The sequence below is a fragment of the Mytilus edulis genome, chromosome 1, assembly GCF_963676685.1.
Source record: "Mytilus edulis chromosome 1, xbMytEdul2.2, whole genome shotgun sequence".
Lineage (NCBI taxonomy): Eukaryota > Metazoa > Mollusca > Bivalvia > Mytilida > Mytilidae > Mytilus > Mytilus edulis.
This window is the reverse complement of record NC_092344.1, coordinates 117,158,223-117,184,117: the sequence shown is the minus strand read 5'-3', so window position 1 is coordinate 117,184,117 and position 25,895 is coordinate 117,158,223. Positions and strand designations below refer to the sequence as shown.

The 25,895-nt window shown below is 30.9% G+C and overlaps 1 protein-coding gene across 1 annotated transcript in view; it reads right to left on the bottom strand.

Annotated features, from left to right (window-relative positions):
* LOC139502270 (protein phosphatase EYA1-like) overlaps positions 1-25,895 on the bottom strand; it is a 105,976-nt gene that overhangs the window by 42,167 nt on the left and 37,914 nt on the right.

Genomic DNA, 25,895 nt, shown 5'->3' with positions numbered 1-25,895 from the left:
CAAATACTGAAAACAGTCATTTAAAATGTCAAGAAAATGACCACTGGCTCTCTTTGGAGAGTTTATAAAGAACTTGTTATTTCTGATGATAATGTTCATTTTCCTAGGGTTGACATTCTAAAACACCTATTTATTATTTAAAAGGTTTTGGTATTTATTTTTCATTTAAAATTTCCATGTCTCGGTTGTAGAAATATTTGACAATATCCCCCTTTCTATCTCATTAATGTCATCGGACAGACAAATATTTTTTTAGCGCAAAGCTATTTTGCATTACAATAAGTCCAGTTCTGTTTCAAAAAATCAACAATAACATTCCCTCAGCCTGTTATTACTGTCATACACAGGACAAATATAGGTTTAGCTATTTTTTTATATATATATATTTGGAAAAACTAATGAAATCTATCCTTCTATGCCTCATAATACCAAAGAAAACTTAATAAAACCACTGTGTTGTTTATAAGTCTTTGAATGTGCATTTTCTTTTTTGACAAGTTGGTTAATGGTGGTAGGTGCAGTTATCTATGGTAACATTTATGTTTGAGGTACCAGCATTTTTTGGAAATTGCATTAGTTCATTATCTCTGCCCAAAACATTAAAGGTATAAATAGAATTAAAACAATAGGCTGTTATACCCATCTTTTGATTTATCCTATACATGTGTACATAAATGTGCAGCACATAAACACACATACATGCATTTGTTAATGGATAATACAAGCACCTGTCAAACAACCATTGTCTTATCCAATGTCAAGGTCACACTCTACAAATAACTAATTTGATAAACTTAGGAAAAATCTTTTAAAATCACTTTGCAATTCATAACATAGATAAAGGGTATAAAAGTAAACAAATATCAATTTTATTTCAATTAAATGTCAAAATCAGCATGGAATAATTGTGTAGATAATGGCTAAATAATTACATTATAATATGAGGGTAAACTCACCAGAGGTGGAGAAGATGGGGGAGAGTCATCCAACCAAGCAAAACTGGGGTTCTCACTCCCCAAAATCATCCTCAATCATATACACAACACAAAAATCCAACAGAAAAAACGTGGCTACACAAAATCAGCCATTATCTCAAGGAAAACAGGTCAAACATATGTGTCAGAAACTGTGCAGGCTGAGATTTTCTTCTGATTACAGTGAGTAAAGCCATATGTGAAAGATTTGACAACACAGTGGGATTACAACAGTCAGAACTAATTAATAATCACTTAATTAAACAAATCTTTCCCTCAACATAAGGAATACCAAGACAGGCTTTAAACTATTTCAAAGAAGAAGTAAAGAATGCATAGAATTAATGAGAAAATTATGAAATTGGCCATCATAATATATGTTATCAATATATCATGATATGAATGTATCTATAAAATCATCTTATTCTTTTACAATGTATAAGTAATGATGTCATTTTTATTCACTTTATGAAGGCCTGAAGCAAGATTTTTGAAAATTAATTTGGTGACCCTCTTTAGATTAAGGATAACTATTATTATTATTAATAATAATTATCATTTTTTTTATTATTATAATTAATATTATAACTAATAATAATTCTTTTATAAAAATTATTATTATTTTTAATAACTTTTTATCATTATTATTATCATGAAGATATAAAAAAAATCCATCAAAATGTATGACTTGATTTTATTTTGACAAAGTGGCATCACCGGTTGATTTCCCAATGCAATTTTATAAACCTTCTCTCTATTTCTGTAGGAAAATATGTAAAATATTAAGTTATCATCAATTTGAATTAATTCTCAAAAAAATACAGCATCAAAGAAAATGTAAGATATTTATTGGCTTTAATCTATACAAGACTGTGAACATGATTTTGACTTCTGTATGTTTTAAAACTGGAGAAAACATCTGTTTCATATTATCAAAATAATCCCAACATTTCTCAAAACAGCAGCAGGAAAATGAATTTATAGCAAGTTCAGTGATAAACTTGTCAAAATTAATACATAAATCACTTATAAATATTTTGAGTGGTAAAGTTTTTCCTTCTGCTGCTTAACACAAAACGTCCTTATTCTCATGATATTTTTCTTCGTTTTTTTAAACAATTATCTCACCTAAAAATACTTCAATTTTTTAAATGGAACTTTAAGATTGTCAGTATTGCTTGACAAATATTTAACATACACTTTTGTCTTGTTAAATATTTATAACTTTGTCTTTAAATTTTTTAATGGTATGTTTGCTTTTTTACATTAAAAGACGATATCGGAACACTTTTGAAAATCTGTGTAAAGAAAAGCATTGTCCCATAGTCATTGATATGATCTGTTAAAACGTATGCACAGCTGATCATATTGAGGAAAAATCTACTTTGAACAGAATCTTTCTTAACAAAAACAAAACTGATCGCTCAAGCAAATTCTAAACAATGTTTAAATCTGAGGAGCGACTCCAGTCATATAGATACCAATGAAAAATTATTAGCTTCGTTTCCTTCATGTTTTTCACAACACTGAAAACAACAAGTTGATTACAAATATATATTACTTACGAAAATATGGAATTCTTACTTAGAAGTTTCTATTTTTTTGTCATATCTATACATCAGGACAGAACTGTATAAACTATATAGATATTAATTTACTTACACGATTAGATGTAGATATATAACAGACTAATTATTCATTTACAGTTATCCTTTCAGAAGCAACACATCACAAAGACAACAATTACAGGTAAAACATCAAAGGATTTACCTGACAGGTGTACTGGTACCTTAACAGGTGACCAGTAGTTGACCACTTGTGGACTGGTAGGATTTATATCACCTCAGGAAATGTGTGAAAACCGAGAATCACAAGGAAATTAAAGAGAATCATATTTCCTTCAAAACAATGGGTTATGTGGGCACTGGCTTATAGAAATAATTAATATTTATAACAACAGAATTAAATATAGGTAAAAGAAGCAGGTGCCATGTTCTTTTCAACTTCCCGATATTTATAATACAAAATGAAGTAAGACTTTTTGAGGGAATAAACAAGGGACAAAAATATAATTGAGCTATATCTTAGCTGCTATATTTTATATGCCTTAAATTGTAAATATTTAGGATTTGACAATTTGACTAAAAAAGTAATATTGTGAAATATAAAAAAATAAATAATTTAAAATTAAAGTCCGCTTTTCACAATTTGTAAAATACAAAAAGAAAAACAAACAAAATTTATAAATGAATCTGTCATCCTAGAATTTACACAAATATTGTTATATTTTAATTGTATTCTAATATGATATTAAAAAGAACTATTGAATCACACAAGAAAACTTCTTCACGCGGGCTCACAAAATATTATGTTCTATTAAATAATTATGAATGACAGAATCTTTAGGATTTACAACTTTTAACACTGTAATTTACCTATTATAGCAATTCTCTTGAAAGGTTAAAGCTGAATACTTTACCGAAATTATTTATAATCATTTATGTCTATTTTTTAACAGCAATTATTTCAATTTTTCCATTGTTAAAATTTCTGACAAAATTCTTTTGATGTTTTCCGCTAAAAACTATTAGCTAAATAAGGAAATTGTTGCTAATTAAGTCAGCTACACACATCAAAAGGTTTATAATCAAAATTATATTTATTTTACAATTTTGTTCTACAGAAATATTTGTTCAAAAATTTATTTTGAAATATTTCTTAATTAAATAGAATAGTTTCATTCCTAAATTTTAACTGATTGAGTTTTTTCAAATTCCTTTCTTTGTATCAAAAAATTAGATTTTTCGTGTTTTTTAACATAAATATTGATGAAATATTTCAAAAATCAAAATAACAATAAATTTTAACCAAAACGAAATTTCTGTAAAAACCAAAAACTTAATATAAGATGTACATCGATTAGAAAAAAAGAACAGTAAAAAAATATGGTACAATTTCTTTACATCTTAACAGCAGCTAAACACTTTAAAAAAAAAAAATTGGTATTCATACCAAATCCTTTTAAAAAATGTTAAAAACAAACAAAGTAAATTCTAAATTTTTGTAAAATGGTAATTTACGCTAAGTAAATTTAAAGTCTAAAGAAGAGTAATTTTGTACAAACAACTAACATAAAAATCTTAGTAGTTAAATGTCCTCCCTTATGTTTAAACAAGAGCCAAACCATGTTTACCCGCCATTTCACCAACAATTGTAGTGTTTAAAATCAACTTTGAGATCCTAATTAGAGAAAAAAGGATTATGGAAAAAAATGTTTTAAGTAAACATTGAAGACCTACAGGAGGTTGGCTACAGGAAATGATCAACTTCGACTTTATATTTTATCTAAATGAAAGTCCAAAATTTTACTTGGTCAAATTTAAAGATGATGCTTGTAACAATTGTAGTTAAAATTAAACAAGAGAAGAAATGTTGTGTTTAATTAGCCTTAGGGGTTTATATAAGGAATCTGAATTTAGAAAAAATGGTATAAGATATAACATAGGAAAATAATTAAAAGTACTAAAACCTAAACTTGATTTCAATAGAATTATTAGAAAAATTACATTCATGCTGAAGAAAATCCATCAACCTTTTTTCAGTTGATTAAATTTCAAAACACTTTCAATTTGACAATATATAGCCACTGGCTATTTAAGATTTTGGCAAGAAAAGTAACAAAGTTGTAATGTTACACGTAAAATGAAACTGACCCATATTTAAACAACACATCTGACTGGTATCAAAACTGATACACAAACAACATGGAAAATAATACGGAAAATAATACAGACGGAAAAACAAAGGTCACACTTACCTCAAAGATATCTTAATTCCTCAATCACAAGACAAAAAAACATGCAAAAACGGACAAATTGTCCTGACGATTAGATCAGGGAGGGGTATCAGGTATCACCCCCACGCCCAGACCTGTTGGTGGGAATCTTACCTGTATCCCTGTGAAAACCAATAGGTATAATACACAAATTTGCTACTTTTTACTGGAATTTAATCCTTCTGTATACAAGCACAACCCACTAATCCTGACCAACTCTAAGTTAATCAGCACTAATTAATATTCACATTTACTCCAACTTGTCTTGTCATTGGGTTTATAAAAGTCATTAAACACCAGCTGGGGGAGGAGCTAAGGCAGAATAGCATGAAACATGTTCTATTGATTAGCGATGTCACTCTGGCTAGAGGCGGGGTTAATTCATGTCCTATCACTCTAAACTCAGGAACAAATGAAGTCCAAATAAAATAAAAACTTTATCTTGTTAAGCCTTATGTCAGCTGTTAAAACATCAAATATTTTAATCAACACCAATTCTCTCTACATTAATGACAATTATAATCAGCCTGAATCTTTTGATTCAGTAAGAATATTGTTCTAATTTAAAGATGGGTGCCTTTTATTACTGAAACCACAATGAACTTTATTGTCATTAATTGGTAAAGGATAGTAGTATCATAGTACCCTGATAAATCCTCTAACCAGACTAGTGTTTTTATTTCACTGGTAAAACAACTGAATCTGAAGCTTTTGTCTGCAGTAAAAAATTTATTTCAATTTCAATGTTTTTGATTAAAGGTAAGAAAATAATTAAAATCCTCCTTTTATAAGACTATTATTATTTGTTACAGATGAAATTAATATAATTGGCATCATTGCTTCTCTATTTAATATAAACAAATTGTTTGATATATGAATCACTTAATTATATATAAATTCAGGAGAGATTCACAACAAATCTGAAATTCAAAACAAATTATGAAAACATTAGGTTTCTTTACAACATCTAGAAAACCAGATTCCAACTTTAATATGGAAATGGAGAATTCTATTTTTATCTTCACAAAAATGACCTAAACCACCATCACAGTCTTGTTATTCAACAGAAACAGTCTAAAAAATAATGGACCAAAATAAACAAATTAAACAACTAGACAGCCTGCAGAGCTGGTAATAATAGCTCTACTGGATTTAATTTAATGTCAACAATGGGCATTGGCTTACCCTATAAAACACATGCATTCTTTATAATATTTGCTGCAATTTACAGGATCTCCCATAAGTTTTCCTTGCATATTAATATCAATCACAATTAAGAATTACTTTATCATGCCCAAAAATTGTTTTTACAGAGGGTTTCCCAGGTATTACTCCTATAAAGTTTAAGGAAAATCAGTTTTAATTTTTCTTCAAAGTATAGGGAAATTTGAAATTTTATTAAAAAGTTTCCAGTTCGGTCATTATTTCCACTTAATATGAAAGAAATAAAATATAGTTATAAAAAAAATCTATAAATTACAACGTAATACTCAAAATCATTTTGACAAAATCATGAAAATGTGATTTTTCATAATAACTTCACATAGTGAATCCCTGCTCTCCCCTTGCTTTTACAAACTCTAAAGTTTAATACATATCTAATCACATGTTGCAGTTAACAATACTTATGCTTGATTGATTGTTGGTTGCTTTACGTCCAGTGGCAAATATTTCATGCATGTTCAGGATGAAACAATACTTATGATCTTACATCTGTCAACATATACTGTATGGACTTTGTTCATTGTTGAAGGCTGAACAATGATCTATACCATATCGCGCACATCTTCTTTTTGATGCATAATCATATTTTGGATTATAATGTCTATATCTAAATCTGTTGGAGGTGTACTAATTGATATTTCATTCTTGAACCAGAGGGCTGTTAGATTGACAGCCAAACAGATTTTCCTGCAAGAAAATGCTATTTGCAAATCTGGCCCCCAAACAGAATCCAGCAGACAAGTTAAATAAAATTTTGTCGGTTCAGAAATGGGAGAGCAAAGGTCAATCTAAGTACCACTTTTCATTACTTTAAGGTCTACAACTCAACAAGATAAAAGCTAAAATTGACCTCGACCTTCATTTAGACACAAGAAACAATATATTCAATTTTGAAAACATAACGTGAAGTGTTTTAAGTTATTGCATGGAGAAGCCCTAAGTATCACTTTTTAGCTACTTATAGGTCTACAACTCAACAACAATAAAAGCTAAAATCATGAAAATCGATCTTGACCTTCATTTATCAAAATTTAATTTCATCAATGTGTTTTCAAGTTATTTCATGGACACTGTTTGGCAACTGCCTGACCACATAACATTAGCTGTCCACCATACATCAAGAAATTATTTACAAATATTTTCCTTGAAAGATCCAGTTAAAAATGGTCTGTTATTAGGCTTGAACTTAAGCTTTAATTTTTTGTTGTTGAATTTTTTATTTTTCAGAAATAACATTCTACAGCATAAGACATAAATTATAAAAATTACTCACTCGTAAAAGATCAATCAAGACATGATATAATTAGATAAATATAATACAATTGAGTTAAACAATTAAAAGCTGTTTCTAACAATTTCCACTTCTGATCCATTTTATCAAGTATTTTTCTATATTAGTCCAATATTTTAAATATTCTATCCCACCAAATTTTGCTGGCAATATATTTTTCCATCTATGTATATAAAGTATTTATATAGCAACAAAATACTATTAACTGTTAAAAGGTTGACAAAATCCTCAGACACACTTAAAATTACTTCTTTAACGCTAAAAGACAAGACAATGGCATAACTTCTAATCCAGTGTATGATGGATATCCAGAATTTGTTTATATCTGTTATTGAGCTGTGAGGTAGTTTTCATTATGTGTCTTTTGTCATTTCTTAAGCTTTCTTTAACTGATTTTCACAGTTTTTTTAAGGTTGTGGCCAGAAAGCTGAGGGCTTACAAACATATTTATAACTACCACATATTCTATGTGCATGTCCAAAGTCAGGAGCCTGCATTACAATGGTTGAAGTTGTTGCCCTTCCCATTGGCAGTCAAACCACGTCTCCTTACTTTTAAGTATTCAAAGCTGGTCATTCCACATCGGCTTTGACCATTCAGTGAAAATGGATTTATAGGATAAGAAATATTCATGTTTTCAATGCTGGTCATTAAACATTGTCTTTGACCATTCAGTAAACTTGGATGTACAGGAATGGGTGTATACTGCAGAAAACTAGACCTGATTAAACTTTATCGGACAATCTCTATAATTATCATTTCTTTAGTCAGTAAAAACTTGTTGAGGGTCATCCTTCATACAGTAAATTATCTAAATCACTTGTTTTGTCACAAAATTGAAAATTTATAGTACATTATTATAAGTAATGGTTTTCGTGTAATTGTATTTTAAATAAGATAGACTATCGTTATCTCCATGTTAACAATAATAATAGTGGACATTAACTACAACGGTCATTGACAGTCAAACAACTAAAATGAAGCTTTAAAGGTGGATGTGTCGGATGTTTAACTTTTTCATTGCTTTAAATAATCATTTTTCACTATTTAAAGAGAAAGGAAACATCTAAATAACTTGTGTCATATACAACAATAATTATAGATTTTTTTTTTTTTTTTTTAATTCTTTTTTTTAAAGATTCAAAAAAAAATATATGAATATGTGTGTAAAAACTAAAATTTCAATCCATTTAAAACATACAAAATTCTGCTTAATCTCATGTATTCACATTCCAACTCAATGATATAGAAATACTATATTTTATGCACATAGCAATGTTCAATGGAACTGAATACAGTAGTAGAAACTTAACAATTGGTCAACTAGCCATCCATACTTTTTCCTAATGTCCTGTTATTTCTATCAAAGTTTTCAATCAAAAATTTGGTCAAAGAATTGCATTCCACTTTCATTGTGTATTCTGTGCATTTAAAAGTGAGGAGGCAAATTAGAAACTATACAAGAATAAGGAGAAGGGTGACAAGAAACTGGCTGCTAAGTCTTAGAACACAGCATTGTACCTTCAACCCTCTCCTTCAAGAAATTCACAGTGAGATTCCAATCAAATTTACGAATTATTGAACAAATGAAATCTGTTTGGTACAGTTACACCACGAAAAGAAATAAATTATTTTTTTTGTTTTATTCTCTAAAATAATTTTCTTTTTGACCTCAATCATTCATTCTAACTTTTTCTGCAAAATTAGCTATGTGCTTGTGTATTGGAAACTAAACCTGCATCGTTCCTAATCTGCATTATGATTCAGGCTAGTTACTTAGCAGCTTCCCATCAAAGTCCATCCAATTTTCAAGACCAATTCAAAAAAAAAAAAAATTAAAAGAAAAATCTAAAATTTGGGATGCTTTATTATTATAATAGGCTCCACATTTTCATTATTCACTGGTTACTGTAACACTCATAAAAAATACGGAATTTCTGAAATACTAGGGAAAATGTAGGATGTGCATAATTTTTTTAATTCTGAACAAAAATAACACTTTTGTTGTTACAGCTTTGCAAAAAAAATTAGCAGGATATTAACGTTGAAGATTAAGTTTAGAAATAAACAATGACAACAATGCTATGAAAGTAACCATAACAATATGCACAAGTTTGTGGTCATTTTATCAAAAAATCAAATCTATATAAATCGTTGCAATTTAAGACTTCCTATTTAATCCTGATCAGATATTAACTAAAACCTTGTGGTAATGACTAGCACCACCCCCTTCAGATTAATGAAATCAGGTGTCAATGTTTTACAATCAAATCATACATGCTAAAAATCCATTAAAGTAATATTATATATTGCATAAAACAATTTCTGAGGGAGAAATATGAACTGGTTCCATCATCTTATAATGTAGTATAATGAGATCAGAATTACAAATCACTATTTGTTATGGCTTGTTTTATCGTTTACCAAAATTTGATCATGGAAGAAACAGAATGAAATTATGTCTTGTAGAACTACAAGTTCCCTGGAGGTGAAGAAGTCGTTAAATAACGATGATTTCTAAAGCATTAGTTTATTAAAGACAAGATATCAAATGTAAAATAAATCACAAATATTCCTCATACATAAATTTGTAACATGTAACATACAGACATGTTTGATTGTCTAAGAATAGTCTGGAATCATATGAATGCTGTCACTTAATTTGTATTGCATCATGAAATGGATATTGTGTAATCTTCTCTATTAGAGGAAACGACTTGACTTTCTTCAAGTATTGCTTCATATGGTAATTCAAATTCTTTATTGTGTTTTGAAAGAAAAATTTTGTCAGCGCTGTAAAACTATAAGCTGTCAAATTACTAGATGCATGGCAAGGAGATTTTAAAAGATTGATTCAAAAGTTTGGAGTATATTACATTCAGTTAAAGGTTTTTTGAAAACGTTTTGTATGCATGTACATAAATGATAAGATAAAGCATATCATGACCTCAGGAGTTTGTTTTGCTTTATTTGTACGCAATTACTCACGCACACACTTTTTTTTTTAGAAATGAGCCATATAATGAGCGTCTTTGAGAGTAGGGTTTAACTACAAGTATGACATTATTAAAACATAACTATGTTAATGTCATTTTGGTCTCTTGTGGACAGTTGTCTCATTGGCAATCATACCACATCTTCTTTTTTATAATTATCTATGATTTGATTTGATTTTTGGTGTTTTAATGCCATTTTTAAGCACAGCATTTAGGCTATTTCGTGGCGGCCAGTTTTTATTGGTGGAGGATACCAGAGTGCCTGGAGAAAACCACAGACCTTTGATAGGAAAACTGACAATCCTATTCAATAAAGATTAGAGTCCAGTGCACCCACATGAGTGGGATTCGAACTGACAACCTCAGTGTTGACTGGCTAGTGATTACAGTAGTAACTACTTAGACCACTCTTAGTGAGATGAACCCAAACAGACAGACATGTACAACTCACAATCATTTTATAAGCAATATATAGTAGTCAGTATTGCTTATAAAAACTAAACATCCACCAATGAACCATTGAAGGTTTGAAGCATGCAGATCATCTGTAAAGGTTTATACAAAGAGTTAATGCCCTTGTTGTCGTCCCCTCTTCTGGATTAACACCTCTTTTTCTTGCATTCTGCCCCTTTTGTCACAGGCAAGACATAAATCACATTGAACAAACTTTAATACAGCATGGAACCTTATGAAATTAGGAACTATTACTCTGTACCATGCAAAATTATCTAAAGCCATGTTTGTTAATGAGGCCTAAACTATGACTTTCTTGGTGAAGCAAATAAATGATAATGGTTGAAACTTTAGGACGGTATGTGAATGAACTTCCATTTATTTGGTAAATACCAGGATATATTATATGATTATAATCTGATGATTTAACCATAAAATATGACTATTTTATTATGATATTTGTCAAAGATAGGTATTGAGTTCAATAGGTCTGAAACCAATACCCTTCACCATCTCAAACATTTAACTGACCTTGATTATCTTTAAGTCATCAAGATCTTTATCAATCACAAATCTATCATAATTTAATTGTTTTGAGTTCTGCAAATAAAATCAGTAATGCTATATACTAATGCCTTACATCGCTATAAATGTAAAGGTATTTTATAAACATTAGCAAGATATTTTAAATAGAAGGAAAACTTTTAACAACCATTTTTTTACATGGTAAAACTATAACTGATAAAATTTATGTTTTCTTTTTTGCTTGGGAATCTGAAGAAGTGCCAGTACAAGAGATACTTTAGGAGATGTAATCAGAATAGAACTGAAAGATACTCTGTGCTTAAACCATCCATTCCATCAGATGAAATACACATATCCTACTAGATGGTGTATGATTGCCAATGAGACAACTGTCCATGGATCAAAAGACGCACAACTTTTCCATAGTAGGATATAGGTCATTATTACCCATATTTTTTATCACTCAAAAAGAATCTAGGAATTAATGTTAGGAAGAAGATTGAAAAATGTTTTCAAACCTTTGGCTGTTACACTGAACTAAACTTTGCTTCATTTGTCCTAAATACCTGAACTGATGGGTGTCATTAACTAACAAAGTGGTCAAAAGTGTACTCATGGGTATCCCCAGACTACAAAGTGTTGTTCAAGGTGTACTCATGGGTAACCCCAGACTACAAAGTGTTGTTCAAGGTGTACTCATGGACATCCACAACCAACAAAGTGTGACCCATTGTGTACTCATGGGCATCCATAATCCAAAAAGTGTGACTAAAGGTGCACTCATGGACATCCACAACCCACAAAGTGTGGTGTAATATGTACTCATGGACATCCACAACCCACAAAATGTGGCTTAAGGTGCACTCATGGACATCCACAACCCACAAAGTGTGGTTTAATATGTACTCATGGACATCCACAACCAATAAAATGTGGCTTAAGGTGCACTCATGGACATCCATAACCCATAAATTGTGGCTCAAAGTGCACTCATGGACATCCATAACCCTCAGTGTGACTCAAGGTGCACTCATGGACATCCACAACCAACAAAGTGTGGCTCAAGGTGCACTCATGGACATCCATAACCCACAAAGTGTGGCTTAAGGTGCACGTATGGACATCCGTAACCCACAACTATGGTTTAATATGTACTCATGGACATCCATAACCCTCAGTGTGACTCAAGGTGCACTCATGGACATCCACAACCAACAAAGTGTGACTCAAGGTGCACTCATGGACATCCACAACCAACAAAGTGTGGCTCAAGGTGCACTCATGGACATCCATAACCCACAAAGTGTGGCTCAAGGTGCACTTATGGACATCCATAACCCACAACTATGGTTTAATATGTACTCATGGACATCCATAACCCTCAGTGTGACTCAAGGTGCACTCATGGACATCCACAACCAACAAAGTGTGACTCAAGGTGCACTCATGGACATCCACAACCAACAAAGTGTGGCTCAAGGTGCACTCATGGACATCCATAACCCACAAAGTGTGGCTCAAGGTGCTATCATGGTCATCCACATCCCACAAAGTGTGACCCATTGTATACTCATGTGTATTCACAACCAACAACATGTTGCATATTGTGTTCTCATGGACATCCACATCCCACAAAGTGTGACTCAATGTGCACTCATTGGCATCCACAAACCAAAAAGTGGAGCTCAATGTGTACTCATTGGCATCTACAACCAACAAAGTGTGGCATATTGTGTACTTATGGGCATCCAAAACCAACAAAATGTGGTCCAATGTGTACTTTTGGGCATCCACAACCCACAAAGTGTTGTCCAATGTTAACTAATGGGCATCCACAACCCACAAAGTGTGGTCTAATATGTACAAACATTGGCATCCACAACCAGCAGAGTGTGGTCCAAGTTGTATTCATGAGCATCCCCAACCCACAAATGTGCTCAAAGATGTTCTCATGGACAACCACAACCCACAAAGTGTGACCCATTGTATACTCATATGCATCAACAACCAACAAAATGTGGTCCACAATGTACTTATGGGCATCCACTATCCACAAAGTGTGATCCAAGGTAAACTCATGGACATCCAGAATTCACATAGTGTGGTCAAAGGTGTACTTATGGATATCAATAATCTGCAAAGCGCAGTCCAAGGTGTACTCATGGACATTCACAACCAACAAAGTGTGACCCATTGTGCACTCATGGGCATCCACAACCAACACAGTTTGGTTCAAGGTGTACTCATGGGCATCCACAACCAAGAAAGTTTGGTCCAAGGTGTACTCATGGACATTCACAACCAAGAAAGTTTGGTCCAAGGTGTACTCATGGACATTCACAACCAAGAAAGTTTGGTCCAAGGTGTACTCATGGACAACAACAAACAATAAATCATGAGAAAACATTGTTCTTCCCTAACATATTTACCTGGAAAATATTATACTTGTCAATTATAATATTAAACATATTGATTTAAAATAATTCCAGGAAAATTAAAAATGATTAATTTTTCACACAAAAAAGAAATTTTGAAATAACAAAATATGTTGCAAAATGATTATTAAATTTATATAAAATGATTGCATGTCTTCTTCATAAATTAATAATAACAAAAAGACAAATTGACTGTTTTATCAATGGATATGTTAGTTTATGATGTAGACTGTCACAAAATTTAATTATTCTGTTGATCCTTTCAAACCTTTAAAAGGGTATTATACTAAATTTTAGTCAGCATAGTCAGTATCTAAATTAAATCTATGCAAAATTTAAAATGGGATATGTTTCTTGGTATTTTTGCTGTTTTGACATCTCGCTGGAGTCATAAAACAGGACAATAATTTCTAAAATCTTAATCAGAAAAATCGTTACATAACTGCTATATGTATTATGCAGGTGTTTTGAACTAAAAAAAATATAACAGAAAATTAATATTCCTAGCATTAAGCACAAGGTGAATTAAAACAGGTTCTATTATAGCGATGTTACCATTCTTAATCACTCTCAAGGAATCTACAATTCCCATAACTTTACAACAAATTTAGTTGTTCTTATTTTCATGGACCATTAAAACTGATTATATAAATTCTACTGAATATTTTTTCAAAGTATTTTTTTAAAATTCCAATCAATGAATGCTATTACAGTTTTGATGTGAGGAAATGAACGAACAAGAAATCATACGTTTTCTAATAAGTTATTTTTCACCATAGCATGAATGTTATAGTTCTTTAGATAAATTTTAGTCACTCAAATGATGTAAACATTGTTTAACAAATAATTCAACCACTGTGTACTAATTCCTGGTGGTCATGATTAGACAATGGAATTAAGTTATATCAGATATTCAAAAAAATATATATAATTCTTTGGCTTTCATACTTCATTATGACTTTTATAAGGGTCAATCTACCTTTTTCGTCTGGCAAATAGGAGACACATGCTTTAGACATATAGAAGAGGATTTAAAATGCTAAAATGGAACAAATTTCCTATATTTGCTTATAATGACCACAACGGCTTAGCAAAGACTTATTTAACACTGCCATTTTAAAGGTCAGAATATTGCTATGGATCATTGAGGTCAAGACAAATGAAAGTTTTTTATATTGGGGTTTGTTAGGACTTATGGACATGTTGACTATTTGCAATAATTTAGGCTCTTGTTACTAATATTTGGCATCAATCAATCAAATAAACAAAATAGTATGGGGAAAACAACTATTTATCTCAATAGAATGACTAAATACACCAAATAATATCATGGTAAACAGCAAATAAATGGGGAATGTGACCATGGGACACAGATGATGTCCTCGCTTGCATATCATATAAAGTTATTAAGGGACATAACTAAAGAATGGTAAAAGTGACACTACCCAAATTTGTACTTCATCTTAGTTATGTGGTAATAAGTATTAGTGTATAAGTTTCATAAAATTTAGGGCAAACTTAAGTTAGAGAACACGAAAAATTCTGCAATTTTTCCATTTGTAAAGGGTGTAACTATTGAACAGTAAAAGTCACACCACCAAAATTCAAGCTTGATGTGTGTTTTGAGGTAATAAGCATTGTGTATAAGTTTCATAACAATTTGTTGAGGCAAGCTAATATAAGATAAAGAGAACCAACTTTTGGACCTACAGACTTTAAGATTACTGGTGTAATAAAAAAAATAGTCTCATATTGAAGTGAAAATTATAAAATCCAACAAAATAAGTATATATAAAGTATTCATCAGTTTTCAGAGTAACAATGAAAGATGGAGAGAGAATTTCTGGATAACAGTTTGTATACAACTATTACTATATATTTATTCCCTTTTCACTGTTTTGTTATACATGTATAAGGTTTTTCTTGCTACAATATTTTTGAACATTGATGTAACAATTATTCTAAATGTTTATAAAATCAGAAACTTAGTCAAAATCAACAGACATCCTTAAGATGTAACTGAACTCTGCAATATGAATCAGACCTCAAAGATGGTAACTTCATCATGTGTAGTTGTATAAAGTATATAACAATATTGGAAGAAGTTGTTTTGATTTGAATTTGATTTGTAAATCTTTTTGAAAACCTTCATGACATAAAGTTTTTTAAGAAAGAGGATCAAATTGACTTATTTGTTTAATTATCAGTATGTATGTGCAAACTATAAAGTAAACCAGAGACTTTCTATACTATCTATACTATAGAAAGTCCCTGAGTAAACAAAACTTCTTTTTCTCTTAAAATGTACATGTACAGTGAATTCCTACATGTAATTTCATTGGTCTGTAAAGTCCATGCCTTTCATTGATGAAGCATCAAATAAACAGACTATTGAAAGATTTATCAGACAGATAGCAGTTTGAAAATGAGGTTACCATAATCTTATTTAGTATTCCATGGGTTTGATTGATTGATTGTTGGATGCTTAACGTCCAGTGGCATCATGGGTTTTAGGGTGCCCCTTATTAGACATTTATAAATAAACACAAAAATTAATCTGATACATGAATGTTTGTTCAATTTCTTATTTTTTTACATTACAAATTAAATTTTATTCATAAAAAAGGGGAGAGACCATAAATCAAGGGAAAAAAAAAAAATAAAGTGTATTTTATTTCAAATTTCAAATATTTTTAATTCCATAATCCATATAAAATTCAAAAGCTTTAGAAAGACCATAGTAACCTCACTTTTAAAAATACTATACAAATAACAGGTTTTAATATTATTTTTTTTTAATCTGAGGACTGCAAGTTGGGTGCAAAATATATTTTATACTATAGGAACTGTGCCTTTCAAAATATTTATTTTCTAAGTTGCCAATTTTAAATTCTCAAAAACAGTAAATTTGAAAAATATACAAAAAGGTAGATATCAGAGGAGAACTATGTTGAAAACTTTCTGCATCGTCACGAAGCCCCGTATTTTACACCTTATTTTTAGGATGCATGATCGAAAATATTACCAACTTTAATAGGTCATTATAATGAAATAAAAATCTTTGGGTGATCACTATGAATTGCGGATTTGTAAACTAATGATAGGTCCGTCCCACCTTCACTTTACCTATGGTTGTTTAAATTCCATCATCATTTTCCATGGCAAAATCGTGATTATTTTGTAAAACATGACCAAGTTAGAAAAACATTCTTAAGACTAATGTATCATATCATGCAATAGTTATATACATCCAAACACACGACTACAAAAAAATAAAAAAAGGTAAGCATTAAATACATTATCTAACATCTCATACCAATTTAAAACAAATCGTAGATCTTGTCTCTTACTCTCGAAATTATGATATATTTCAAATAGATATTTTAGATCACAATTTCGCCATATTTTACAAAATTTGGTGATAGAAACGAGCATTGAAAATCAGACGCTGCTCCTTCCTTCAGCAAACGAAAGTAATTAGTGTTCTAAGGAGATGATACCATCTAATACAAGCTACAGATTACTGTTAAACATGCAACTATTCCCGTTTGTAACCTGGCCTCATTAACTTCAAATAAAACATCAAAGTGACTGCTCTTTCTAGCAATTAGCTTAGAAAATGTAAATTTAAATGCCTTTATTTTTAGAAGATACTTTGAATATTGCTCAATTTCAGAAGATTTTCAAGGATATTTAGAAAGTCTATGCTTAAACAGAAATTTAATTATAGTATTTGTTGACACGACGGATTTTTAATTTTTAATTTTGCAAGTTTTTGAGAAAAAATATTCAAAATGTTTATATTTTGTTGAGCATCATACTGTTATTAAAATGATTGAAACAATCAATTTATTTTTGACAAATAAACTACTTTATTTGTACTTTACATCTCTAAAACAAATTGATGTTTATAGGACATACTTATTAAGGTAACATTTAAGAGGGGGAAATTTGACAGAAATTTCACCTCCACTTAAAAATTATTGTAAGGTAGACATTATTTGGACAAATATTAACAGGAATAATTTCGGAATATTTCATTTAAAATAACCAATAAAAATTAATAGTTTACTTATCATAATTATTAAAATAAATTTAATAAACAATTAAAAAAACTTACCAATTAGAAATAATCCCTGTATTTGTTAAAGTAGAATCCAATGAAATGAAGATTAAAATCTTAATAACTTTTTACAACATCTTCCGTGAATAAATTGGTACTTTTAACGGAAGCAAACTTAAGAGCATTAAAACAGAAAAACCCTCCTGACTCTTAAGTCACAACATGTAAAAATCGCTGAGCAATTCTAGTAATCTTATAAGACAGAGAAATCTACCCCAGTCTTAGTGTTATAGGTCAAACAATGAAAGGATCATATTCTGTTTTATTTGAATAGTAGTAATTTAGGGGCCAATCGTACAACAGATGGATTTGTAATGTACGCCATCCCAAAAACAATTCTCTATGTGTAAACTTACACCTAAACATATTGTTGTGTACAAAATATATTGCCTTTTTTTGTAAATGTTTAAATTTAATACACTGAAATTATATACATTTATTGTTGAATCTGATGAACAAAAAACTTCTTCAGAGTAAAATATTTGAAAATTATGCAAAGAAATAATAACCTAAAGTTAGGACAATTAAAACACTCCTCAATTTTTTTTATTTAATTTGAGTATATTTTTTTTAATTAAGTTAAGTTGATTTACTGCCTTCCTTCATTTTACTTCTGTAATAGCTTCTCCATAGACTTAAGATTATTTTACAACTAAGTTAAATACATTTTCAAAAGATGAATTAAATTAGAAAAAACACCTTCCCAGACAAATGTATCATATTTATTAATAACGATGTTAATTATCTATAACCAGCAGACTGGCAGTTTAGCAAGATGGACAGTTGTGATGGTCAATGCACTGATGACCAGTGGGCAGTGATGACAAGATAATAGCCCTGTTGTAGTAATTACCATGAAATTGACAATTAGTCAAATCCTAATTAGTGTGTTGTGGTAGTTATATCCTCAATTTTGGCTTCACTACTTCATTAAACTTTCAATTTAAAAAGATAAAATAAATAAAAATGTCACAAAAAAAATCTTTATTTATTCAAATTTCAACCTACACTACCCATATTTTATCATTTTCTTATCTATGTTTAAATAAAAACATTATATATTGTTAAATTATTGCATCTGTTTTGATAGAAATGACTTTTATCAATTTTTCCAATATTTTAATAATTGTGTCATGAAACAGACAATCTTGGACTATAAAAATGATTTTTTTTTCAACTGAATCCTTAACAATATAATTTCTTCAACTTTTCATTTGATCCGTACAAGCGTGAACTTTCAGAACCATATTTAAAACGGAAGCCACCTAATTATAAACAAACTAAGTATTCCATGTTATCAATCAAACACATTATAAAAACACAAACCACTTCTACAAAAACTCATAAATCTTCAAAAAATCCTTCACTTGTCAAAAATCTAAATACTGTTATTTTTCTGGGTAATCTTGGAGTCAGTCTGAGCCAATGACGTGCTGGGCTGGACATTGTCCAGTTGGACATCCATCATTTTCTTTCATTATAAATATGACAATGGTCTTTATTAAGAAGACAATAATGTTTATAAAATGTTGGAGAAACACCTGATTCTGTTAATTAATACAATTGATTATTTTCCTGTGTGGTCATTTTCTCAGAGAATTTCATAGAAAATTGTGGATTTGACTCGTGTGGAAAATTGTCCTTAGTTTCCTGTTATTTCTTGAACAATGCCTTTTAGCACTTTAGTTTTTTTTCATTATACCTTTAAAAAATAATTGATTCTTCCAAAAAGGGTAAAAATAAGCATTTTACAAACAGTTTTATATTACAATTTTTTTTTAATTTTTTTTTTTGCAACATAATAACAATAAAGCACTTATAACTCAAGGAAAGAATAAAGACATTAAGGCCTAAAGTTAGTATAAAAATTCAAAACCAAAGATTATTTTTTTTTAAATCACTTGAAGGTGTACAAACTAGATATAAATGCAGTACCAAAGCAAATAGCATACTGTTTCATGACAGCTTAATAATTTGAAACTTAAAAACAAAAATCTATACAGAGAACCCTTGCTATACACAAAACAAGTAATATTCAAACCCATAATATCTACAACTTAAATCAGGTCCAGTTCTTATCAATGCTTTAAAAAGTCATAAGCAAAATACAGTGCAATAATATAAACAAGGCCAGGAATTCAATCTCATTCCAAAGTTTAAGTAAAGAAGGTATAATTGAAACACAACAAACATAACATCTATAAGTATATGAAACAGGTCTAAGAATTTCTGACCCCTTTCACTATTTATAACAATTACAATTATTTACGCTAAAAACCATCGGGTAAAAATTGTACTTCCTTGTTTGTCTTCAACAGCAGTGAGTTTAGTTTTCCTGTATTATGGATATTGTATAATATTCTGCTTGAATAACCAAAAAAGTTTGTTTAAACAAGTCTGTCGGAAAACAACTGTTACCATTCGTTCATTTACTGAAAATTATAACTTACATTCATGCATATTACGCATCAAACACGAGATAGAAATGATGAGAAGTTAGCATGCAAACCTATTGTTAAGTCAATCCTAGTCCATTCAAATAGTTTTCACGCTAGAAGGCATCACCATATGTTGAGCTGCTCTTTATTTTCAATTAACTCCACTGTTTGGTTGCTGTCTCATGGCCAACTTTTATTCATGCATTTATCATACGACAAATCTAACGATTTTGAATTTTAAGTTTTTGAATTTAAAACAAAAGACAATTTATGACATTAATATCAATCTGCAGTTTAAATGTACTAAGAATATAAAGTTGTGTAATAAATAATGGCGGAGAATTCGCTTCTATCATCATTTTGAAGTTAACAAAGCATAAAAGCAATTAGAGTTCAAAGCACTCAAGAATGGGTACATTGGTCAACAAAATGTGTAACAACATGATATAGCATACTCAATGCAATGCACTCACAAATGTTATATATATAACTTACACCAGTGTAGTATACAATTGATATAAATAATAAATAAACTATAGGCTCTAAAGAGCTGGAGTCGCTTGTTAGGTTTATAAAGTTTTTTGCTATAAAAGGTGTCTATGTATGTATGTATGTACCGGTATGTATGTATGTATGTATGTATGTATGTATGTATGTATGTATGTATGTATGTATGTATGTATGTATGTATGTATGTACCGGTATGTATGTATGTACCGGTATGTATGTATGTATGTATGTATGTATGTATGTATGTATGTATGTATGTATGTATGTATGTATGTATGTATGTATGTATGTATGTATGTATGTATGTATGTATGTATGTATGTATGTATGTATGTATGTATGTATGTATGTATGTATGTATGTATGTATGTATGTATGTATGTATGTATGTATGTATGTATGTATGTATGTATGTATGTATGTATGTATGTATGTATGTATGTATGTATGTATGTATGTATGTATGTATGTATGTATGTATGCATGCATGCATGCATGCATGCATGCATGCATGCATGCATGCATGCATGCATGCATGCATGCATGCATGCATGCATGCATGTATGTATGTATGTATGTATGTATGTATGTATGTATGTATGTATGTATGTATGTATGTATGTATGTATGTATGTATGTATGTATGTATGTATGTATGTATGTATGTATGTATGTATGTATGTATGTATGTATGTATGTATGTATGTATGTATGTATGTATGTATGTATGTATGTATGTATGTATGTATGTATGTATGTATGTATGTATGTATGTATGTATGTATGTATGTATGTATGTATGTATGTATGTATGTATGTATGTATGTATGTATGTATGTATGTATGTATGTATGTATGTGTGTATGTATGTATGTGTGTATGTATGTATGTGTGTATGTATGTATGTGTGTATGTATGTGTGTGTGTGTGTGTGTGTGTGTGTGTGTGTGTGTGTGTGTGTGTGTGTGTGTGTGTGTGTGTATGTATGTATGTATGTATGTATGTATGTATCAAGCAAATACTACAATAGACGATTTCAGCAATGATGACTTATTAATTCAAATCTTGTCTTGCTCATAATTCTTTGCTTTTTAAAGTTTTCATATATCTTATACAGTTTAAAAGATATTTAAAAGCAAAGACACACAAAAAAGTAAATATGGTCATTAAATGGCAAAAACTCATTTAAGGAGTTATCTGACGATTTCTACCTTGTTGACTTATTTACAAATCTTGTCTTTCTGATCATTTCTAATATTTTAAGTTTCTCTCTATTTATTAAAATGATCAAAATAATAGGTAAGCATGAGTAAAATTGGTAAAATTTTTAAAGGGAACTAACTGCTATAAGTATTCTTCTGGCACTTTTGACGTTAATATTCAAAGGTAGAGCTCAACAATTATTTCTTTGTAGCAGTTTTCAAAACAATTGACAAAACATGCATTTTACCCTCATGTTCTATTAGTTAGCCATGTCTTCTATCTTGCCTGACAGCCAGGTCAACTGAGACACACATTTTAAACTTGATAACCAAATGATGAGTGTGGCCAAGTTTGTTTAATTAAGCCTGAGAATTTCAGGGAAGAATTTTGAAGAAGTAAATGGACAATGATGACAGGACCTTTAGACCAAGTGAGTTAAAAAGGGATTACCCCTAATAACAGGAATCATCAAATATTCTGCACAATACACTTGGTTACATCAACTACAAAAACTATCTCATCCAGAAAGGGCTGCCACCTTCAGCATTCTTGGATATATCTTGGCTTTCTGTTTTCATATGTGGAGGAAGTCAGAGTGTGCAGGGAGAACCACAACCTTCTGCAGGAAAACAATCAATACCAGTAAATTAAGATTGGAGTTGAATGCCTCTATTATAGTTTTTGCAAATATACAAAATTGGTAAAAAAAACATCTTTCCAGGGCAACTCCTGTAATTGAAGATTTAAAACATGTTGACTATTTTGTAGATCTTATCTTGCTAAACTTTTTATCTTAAACTTCATTACAAGAGTAAATAAAAAGTCATTCAGGGGCAATAACTCCAATAATTTTGAGCCTCAGTTGACAATTTTGAGCCTCAGTTGACATTATTCTTGATCTAATTTTGCTGAACATATCTACTTTTAAAAGATTCACTCTGTCTACTAAAATTTTCACAAAATATGCAAGAATATGTAATAAAATGCTTTGCTGTGCGCAGCCTGATACGACAACAGAGGTCGAACCCTGAACAGTTGGGGCAAATTTGGACACAATTTTCAAGCTTTGTACTAGTACAATCTCAGAGAGATTCTTACACTTACACACAAGTTATTCTCCAGAAACTACAAAATGCTTGTTTCTGGCCCCTTTTTGGCACTTAATTCCTAAACTGTTGGTACCAAAACCTCCAAAATGAATCAGAACCTTCTACTTGTAGTATTAATCATTGTGGTTCAATTTCAGAGCAATTGAAATACTTCTTCACAAATTATTATCCTGAAACTAGAAAAATGCTTGTTTAAGGCCCCTTTTGGGCCCCTAATTACTAAACGGTTAAGACCATATAAAACCAACCTTTCAAAGACAATAACTCTTAAAATTACATAAACATACCACTTTTATTGCACACAATGTACATTTTTGACAATTGATGACTTTTCAGTATTGCTCATGCCACAATCTTTAAAGGGACCATTGACAATGTCATCAAGGTAAATTCACCAATCTGTATTCAAGATTTCAAGGAAATTTCACCAATCAGTATTCAATGTATCAAGTTAATCTCAACAAACATAAATCAATGTATCAAACCAAATTCCCAGTTAGTGGACAATGTGTCAGGCTAACTTTACCAAACCTAACTGCAACAAGCAGTAGTCAATGTGTCAAACTTACTTTTTCAAAATAAATTTCAACCAACCAGTAACCAATGTTTCAAGCTGACATCACTAAATTAAACTTCAACCAACCAGTAAATCAATGTGTCAAATCAATGCATCAAATCAAAAAAACAACCAACCAATTTATCAATATGTTAAACTAAACAAACAAACCCACAACCAACAAGTAATCAATGTGTCAAGCTAAGTTCACCAAACCAAACTTCAATCAACCAGTTATTTATTTATGTATTATTGTCATTTTGTTTATTTTCTTTGGTTACATCTTCTGACATCAGACTCGGACTTCTCTTGAACTGAATTTTAATGTGCGTATTGTTATGCGTTTACTTTTCTACATTGGTTAGAGGTATAGGGGGAGAGTTGAGATCTCACAAACATGTTTAACCCCGCCGCATTTTTGCGCCTGTCCCAAGTCAGGAGCCTCTGGCCTTTGTTAGTCTTGTATTATTTTAATTTTAGTTTCTTGTGTACAATTTGGAAATTAGTATGGCGTTCATTATCACTGGACTAGTATATATTTGTTTAGGGGCCAGCTGAAGGACGCCTCCGGGTGCGGGAATTTCTCGCTACATTGAAGACCTGTTGGTGACCCTCTGCTGTTTTTTTTTTATTTGGTCGGGTTGTTGTCTCTTTGACACATTCCCCATTTCCATTCTCAATTTTATTCAATGTGTCAAGCTAAGTTCACCAAACCAAACTTCAACCAACCAGTTATTCAATGTGTCAAGCTAAGTTTATCAAACCAAACTTCAATCAACCAGTTATTCAATGTGTCAAGCTAAGTTCATCAAACCAAACTTCAACCAACCAGTTATTCAATGTGTCAAGCTAAGTTCATCAAACCAAACTTCAATCAACCAGTTATTCAATGTGTCAAGCTAAGTTCATCAAACCAAACTTCAATCAACCAGTTATTCAATGGGTCAAGTTTAGTTCATCAAACCAAACTTCAACCAGCCAAGCTATTTTCACCAACTCAAATGACATTTATCAATGTGTCAAGCTAACACCACCAAAGCAAATGACAACCAACCAGTAACCAATGTGTCAAGCTAACACCACCAAACCAAATGACAACCAACCAGTTATCAATGTGTCAAGCTAACATCACCAAAGCTAATGACAACCAACCAGTTATCAATGTTACAAGCTAACACCACCAAAGCAAATGACAACCAACCAGTTATCAATGTGTCAAGCTAACACCACCAAAGCAAATGACAACCAACCAGTTATCAATGTGTCAAGCTAACACCACCAAAGCAAATGACAACCAACCAGTTATCAATGTGTCAAGCTTACACCACCAAAGCAAATGATAACCAACCAGTAACCAATGTGTAAAGCTAACACCACCAAAGCAAATGGCAACCAACCAGTAATCATGCTTCAAGCTAACTTCACCAAAACCAACTACAACCAACTAGAAATCAATATGTCAAGTTATCTTCACCATACCAAATGAAAACAATTCAGTTGTCAATGTGTCAAAATAACTTCACTAAACCATATGACAACAAAGCAGTTAGCAATGTGTTTAGCTGACATCACCAAACAAAATGACAACCAACAAGTAATCAATGTTTCAAGCTAACTTCACCTAACCAAACTACAACCAACCAGTAACTAATATGTCAAGCTGACATCACCTAACCAAACTACAACCAACCAGTAACCAATGTGTCAAGCTGACCCGTAACTAATATGTCAAGCTGACATCACCTAACCAAATTACAACCAACCAGTAATCAATGTGTTAGGTAAGCTGACATCACCAAACCAAATGACAATCAACCAGTAATCAATGTGTCAAGCTAACCTCACCTAATCAAATGACAACCAACCAGTTATCAATGTGTCATGCTAACACCACTAAAGCAAATGCCAACCAACCAGTTATCAATGTGTCAAGCTAACACCACCAAACCAAATGACAACCAACCAGTTATCAATGTGTCATGCTAACACCACTAAAGTAAATGCCAACAAACCAGTTATCAATGTGTCGAGCTAACACCACCAAAGCAAATGACAACCAATCAGTTATCAATGTGTCAAGCTAACACCACTACAGCAAATGACAACCAACCAGTAACAATTGTGTCAAGCTAACACCACCAAAGCAATTTGCAACCAACCAGTTATCAATGTGTCAAGCTAACTTCACCAAACCAAACTACAACTAACAACTAGAAATCAATG